This window comes from Eleutherodactylus coqui, chromosome 11 (genome assembly GCF_035609145.1).
Source record: "Eleutherodactylus coqui strain aEleCoq1 chromosome 11, aEleCoq1.hap1, whole genome shotgun sequence".
In the NCBI taxonomy this organism is placed as follows: Eukaryota; Metazoa; Chordata; class Amphibia; order Anura; family Eleutherodactylidae; genus Eleutherodactylus; species Eleutherodactylus coqui.
In genome coordinates this window covers 138,268,044-138,275,255 of record NC_089847.1, presented here as the reverse complement: position 1 = coordinate 138,275,255, position 7,212 = coordinate 138,268,044, and positions in this window count along the sequence as shown.

The following is a 7,212-nucleotide window of genomic DNA, read 5'->3' as shown; positions in this document are numbered from 1 at the left end:
ACACGGATCCCGCGGTACTTCCGCACTGCTCACTTTGGAAGCGCTGCGGGACGGACGGCTTCCACTGACTTCAATGGAACCTGGCCGAGCGTAGCGCAGAATCACGCTGCGATTTATCACCTGCGAGCAGAAAATCGCAATTGATTTCCGCCCGTGGGCAGGATCCCTAAATCATCCCAGACAGATGTCTGTCCGGCCCCTGAAGACTTCCATTGAAGGAGAACTCCCCACCTCCCGTGACAACCTGTTCCACTCATTGATCCCCCTCACTGTCTAATATCTAATCTGTGTCTCCTCCCTTTCAGTTTCATCCCATTGCTTCTACTCTTTCCTTGTGCAGATGAGAATAGGGCTGATCCCTCTGCACTGTGACAGCCCTTCAGATATTTGTAGACCGCTATTAAGTCTCCTCTCAGCCTTCTCTTCTGCTGAACATCCCCCCGATCCTTCACCCGCTCCTCATGATATCGGGGCTTCTCATTTATACAATCGCTTTTACGTCACAGACCAGCAGTCGCCGCGTCACACGGGATCAGTGGGGACAACAATATGGGAAATCACACGTTACTAAAGTATCAAAAGTGGAAGAAGCACATAATGATATCAGATGAGAAGCTCCTCCAATCAGAATGTACAGCTGCTCTCTGGGAAACATGAGGGGAAGGAAGACGCACGGACCCAAGAAATCCGAACACGATTAACTGCTAAGAGAGTAGATATAACAGTATATATATATGTGCCTCAGCTTATATAAGAAACACAAGACAATAATAAATGTTATATAGCATACAAATATCATTCCTATAACACTCATAAGACTTGATTGGTATTATTGTACCTTGACGCCACCAGGAAGTAGTGCTGGAGAGCGCTGACAGCCCAGTGATGTCCACAGTACCTCATTGGCTGCACAGATGGCTCCCCTGCAGGTCCCGGAAGGTGGGTATTATTCTCTCCTCAGCTCCCGGCCAACAGTTGTCGTCCCCGCTGCTGCTGTCAGTCCACCCGGCTCCCCAGTCCCAACCAACAGTTGTTGTGAGCGCTGCTGCTGCCAGTCTGCCCAGCTGCCCAGTCCCAACCAACAGTTGTTGTGAGCGCTGCTGCTGCCAGTCTGCCCAGCTGCCCAGTCCCAACCAACAGTTGTTGTGAGCGCTGCTGCTGCCAGTCTGCCCAGCTCCCCAGTCCCGGCTACCATGTTAAGCTCCCTGATGCTGTTTTAATTTTTCCAGCCGGCCTGCTTTCAGTTTTGGCAGCCTCCTTGGCCATTAGGTCACGTCCCCGCTGCAGTTCTCTGTTGGGTGCCCCTTCCCCGCTGCAGCTGCTGATCATCCCCGGTGTCCTCGCAGATGCTGCTGATCCACGGGCTACGTCTCCCGAGCGCCACTGGCAGAACATGGTATATGTATGGTCAGCCAGCGCCGGCAGGAGAGTGGCATGGGCACCTTCCCCACTGTTTCCGCAGCACCGGCTGCAACACACACGCAAATGATGGTGATGCCGCGGGGGCAGGACAGTGCAGTCCGGGCCTTCCTGGGTGCTGCTGCTCCCCGCTCTTAATCTCATTTCTGTCCGGATGCAGCGGGTGGACAGCCCACATGGAAGATGGAGCGCACATTGCAGCATCGCGTAGCAGCACAGTGTTTAGAGATTTGTGCGGCCCTGGATGGTTAGTGGTTATTTTCCAGTGAGGGTTACATTAATAACTGACAATGCTTCCATGTTACGCCTCTGAGATGGAAGTGTTTACAACTAATAATGTTACCCTCCCTGCTGAATAACTCCTAAACCTAACAGATCACGGGCCGCAACAATCTCTAAACACTGTGCTGCTAGGACCTTACTGACGTCAGACGATCGGGAGCTAGGGGTGTGACAGGGGCGTTTCTGCATCCAAGTGCTGTCAAGCCTCGAGCTTCCTGGTGGCATCAAGATACAATAATACCGACATGATTTGTAGACCGCTCACCATCTTGGTAACTCTTCTCTGAACTTGCTCCAGTTTGTCTATGTCTTTTATAAAGTGGGGTGCCCAGAACTGGACCCAGTATTCCAGATGAGGTCTGACTAAGGAAGAGTAGAGGGGGACAATGACCTCACGTGATCTAGACTCTATGCTTCTCTTAATACATCCCAGAATTGTGTTTGCCTTTTTGGCTGCGGCATCACATTGTTGACTCATGTTCAGTCTATGATTTATTAGTATACCCAAGTCTTTTTCACATGAGCTGCTGCTTAGCCCAATTCCTCCCATTCTGTATGTGCTTTGTTCATTTTTCTTGCCCAGATGTAGGGCTTTGCATTTCTCCTTGTTAAATACCATTCTGTTAGTCGCTGACCACTGTGCAAGCTTTTCTAGATCTTTTAGAATCCTCTCTCTTCCCTAGTGTTAGCTATCCCTCCTAGCTTTGTGTCGTCTGCAAATCAGTTTTCCATCAATTCCCTCCTCCAGATCATTTATAACAATGTTGACCAACACTGGGCCTAGGACAGAGCCTTGTGGTCCCCACTTGGTACATTCTCCCACTTGGATGTGCAGCCATTTATGACCCCTCTTTGAGTACGATCACTCAGCCAGTTGTGAATCCACCTAACAGTTGCCTTGTCAATCCCAGATTTGGTCATTTTTTTCAATAAGTATGGTATGAGATACTTTGTTAAATGCTTTACTAAAGTCAAGATATACTATATCCACCGCATTTCCCTGATCAACCCAGTCAGTGATTCTCTCATAGAAGGAAATTAGATTAGTCTGACATGACTTGTTTGTTACAAACCCATGCTGGCTCTGGTTAATTACTCCATTCTCATCCAAGTACTTGCATACATGCTGTTTAATAATTTGCTCAAAGATCTTTCCTGGTCTAGAAGTCAGGCTCACAGGCCTGTAGTTTCCTGGATCCACCGTCTTCCCTTTATTGAAAATAGGGACAACATTTGCCCTTTTCCAATCTTCTGGGACTTCTCCTGTTCTCCAGGAATCTTCACAGATTCTGGCGAGTGGTTCAGCAATTACCTTCACTGCTTCCTTTAGTATCCTAGGATGTAATTCATCTGGACCTTGAGACTTGGATTCATGTAAGGGCTCATTCACACGGGCTACAAAATCACGCAGCTATTAGCTGCATGAAAAAAATCACAGCTAGCGCTGCAGAAAATCCTCTGAATGGAAGATCTTCTCTAGTGCTAGTTGCGAGATTCACACGGCTGGGACTGACCGAAAAGATGCACTGCTGAAGGGACAGAGATGAAGGGGAGTCCCCCAGTCCTCACATGTACTGTATATACTGGGGGATGATGATGGGAGTAGTCCTCACATGTACTGTATATACTGGGGGATGATGATGGGAGTAGTCCTCACATGTGCTGTATATAGTGGGGGATGATGGGAGTAGTCCTCACATGTGCTGTATATAGTGGGGGATGATGGGAGTAGTCCTCACATGTGCTGTATGTAGTAGGGGATGATGATGGGAGTAGTCCTCACATGTACTGTATATAGTGGGGGATGATGATGGGAGTAGTCCTCACATGTACTGTATATAGTGGGGGATGATGATGGGAGTAGTACTCACATGTGCTGTATATAGTGGGGGATGATGATGAGAGTAGTCCTCACATGTGCTGTATATAGTGGGGGATGATGGGAGTAGTCCTCACATGTGCTGTATATAGTGGGGGATGATGATGGGAGTAGTCCTCACATGTACTGTATATAGTGGGGGATGATGATGGGAGTAGTACTCACATGTGCTGTATATAGTGGGGGATGATGATGAGAGTAGTCCTCACATGTGCTGTATATAGTGGGGGATAATGGGAGTAGTCCTCACATGTGCTGTATATAGTGGGGGATGATGGGAGTAGTCCTCACATGTGCTGTATATAGTGGAGGATGATGATGGGAGTAGTCCTCACATGTGCTGTATATAGTGAGGGATGATGATGGGAGTAGTCCTCACATGTGCTGTATATAGTGGGGGATGATGGGAGTAGTCCTCACATGTGCTGTATATAGTGGGGGATGATGGGAGTAGTCCTCACGTGCTGTATATAGTGTGGATGATGGGAGTAGTCCTCACATGTACTGTATATAGTGGGGGATGATGATGGGAGTAGTCCTCACATGTACTGTATATAGTGGGGGATGATGGGAGTAGTCCTCACATGTACTGTATATAGTGGGGGATGATGGGAGTAGTCCTCACATGTGCTGTATATAGTGGGGGATGATGATGGGAGTAGTCCTCACGTGCTGTATATAGTGGGGGATGATGGGAGTAGTCCTCACATGTGCTATATATAGTGGGGGATGATGATGGGAGTAGTCCTCACATGTACTGTATATAGTGGGGGATGATGATGGGAGTAATCCTCACATGTGCTGTATATAGTGGGGGATGATGGGAGTAGTCCTCACATGTGCTGTATATAGTGGGGGATGATGGGAGTAGTCCTCACATGTGCTGTATATAGTGGGGGATGATGGGAGTAGTCCTCACATGTGCTGTATATAGTGGGGGATGATGATGGGAGTAGTCCTCACATGTGCTGTATATAGTGGGGATGATGATGGGAGTAGTCCTCACATGTACTGTATATAGTGGGGGATGATGGGAGTAGTCCTCACATGTGCTGTATATAGTGGGGGATGATGGGAGTAGTCCTCACATGTGCTGTATATAGTGGGGGATGATGATGGGAGTAGTCCTCACATGTGCTGTATATAGTGGGGATGATGATGGGAGTAGTCCTCACATGTGCTGTATATAGTGGGGGATGATGGGAGTAACGTGTCTTGATGCCGTTCCCATAATTCTGTGGTTTTCGCCTGTGATCGCCATGTGCTTCGTGAGATAATTGCGTCGCTGCTCTTGCGATCGTTAAACACTTGAAAATGTATTTCAAATAAAAACAGAAAAAAATTGCCAACTCGTATTTTCTTGCGTCTTTTTTTTGTCGAGGCTCCTGGAGGAAATAACGGATGAACGTTAAACAAGCGCAGCGCGTCCGCGTGATTGAGCCCTCAGTAATGGTGTTGGTTGGAGGTAGTGATGGCGGCCGTGGTCACGTGAGGGCGGCGCCTGGTTTCACATTTCTTCCAGTAAATTCCACAAGAAAAAGAAAGAATGATCCCAGCGCTTCTTTGGGATTAAAAGGATGGATCCATTCGTTTAAAAATAAATTAAGATTTATTGCAACGCGTTTCAGCCCTTATCGGGCCTTTATCATGCTTGTTAAAGGCTTGATAAAGGCCCCATAAGGGCTGAAACGCGTTGCAATAAATCTTAATTTATTTTTAAACGAATGGATCCATCCTTTTAATCCCAAAGAAGCGCTGGGATCATTTTTTCTTTTTCCTGTGGAATCTACACCATTGGGTCCCCTGCGTCCGGGGGGACACAAAGATTTTAGCAGCTCTCCTTCTAGGATTGGGATAAAAGCACGACCATTTTACAGGCGAACCTGGACTCGGAGGTACCAGTGTGGGTCACTTGCAGGTGACTCCACTGTGTACCGGGGTAAGTCCACTTTAAGTTTTATGCAAAATTCATCACATTGTTGGAGCGCTCTATTGATCCCTACACTTTTTTTATTTCACCAGTAAGTGATGTGAAGGCGACCCTGCAGGATTAATTGTGCGCCGCTGTGGAATACGTTGCGCTCTCCTCACGTGTCGCCTCTGCTGAGATTACGCACATGGATGATCAAGCAGCGGTTGGTGTTATTGAATTCATGGGGCGCCGCGGTCAGGCGGGGGTGCGGCTGCCGTGGCCTAGTTGTAAAGGGTTACCATGGTAACCGGCCGGGTGATTCTCCGCTTCCATTTTCTGCTGACGACCTCGTTACATCTGGACCTCGCGCCGCCCGCCCCACCGCTTGTTATTGTGCAAAGAGAAGCCTAATTAGATTGTAGCGAGGGCGCCGGCATCACATGCCGCATCCGAGCCGCACGTTTATTCTGCAGTCATCGCACGCCGTCCTGTGATGCTGCGCGGCAGGCGCGACTTTTATTGGCACCAAGTATCATAAACAATACCTCCGTTCTGCCGTTGTTACCCGCGCAGCAGAAATACGTGGTACTTTTTTCTGCGGTTTGGTACGATTACAGCGATACCAAAATTATATATATATTTTTTTAGGTTTTTCCACTTTTGCACAATTAGGGCGCCCACCCACTGGCGTTTTTTTTCCTGGGTTTGCGTTTTGCGTTTTGCGTTTTTCCTGCACAGGCATAGAGATAACATGTGTTCCTGTCCACTGGCGTTTTGCGTTGCGTTTTTTAACATAGGAACTGTCAGTTGCATATGTGTCCTTATTTTTCTCCTAATGCACCCATGAAAGTCAATGGAAAAGCCGCGAAAACGCGGCAAAAAACGCCGCGAAAACGCGGCGTTTTTCACGCACGAAAATCGCAAACGCCAGTGGGTGGGCGCCCTTAGAGTTGTTTTTTGTTGCAAAATATAGAAACCCTTTTTCCATCGTTGCAGTCGTAGTGCCCGAAGTGTTCGGTGTCCGCGGTCGGAGCGCGGACGAAGCGCGTCTTGGTGTGACCAGTTGGATTAGTACCATTTTGGGGTACATATGGCTTTTTTGATCACTTTCAGTGTGTTTTTGACGAAATTAACAAAATAAGTTTTTTTTTACATCGTCCGCCGTGATGGGAAACGTGCGCTCCATTTATTGTAGGGGCCATCGTGGATGTATTGACACCAAATGTGGGGTTATTTGTTTTGTTTACAGTTTTTTACATATTTTTGTCATTTTTATTCATTTTTGCTCTTTCTGTCCGGGGATGGCGCCGCACAAAAAGGCTGTTTGTAAAAAAAAGGTTTTATATTGTACAAAAGTGGTCAAACATAATAAAACCTGTAATAATGAGACGTAACATAATAATCAGACTGCGGGCGCTGGAAGAGGAGCTCACAGCAACAGCCGGGAAATAAACCCAAACAGAAGAAGACGTATTCAATGCCATATATATATACTGTATATACTCGACATTGGTTCCTATAAAAACTATAACTCTGCTGGAATCATAGAATGGTAGAGTTGGAAGCGTCCTCCAGGGTCATCGGGTCCTCTCGGGTCATCGGGTCCTCCCGGGTCATCAGGACCTCCATGGTCATCGGGTCCTCCCGGGTCATCGGGTCCTCCGGGGTCATCAGGACCTCCGGGGTCATCGGGCCCAACCCCCTGCTCAGTGCAGGATCA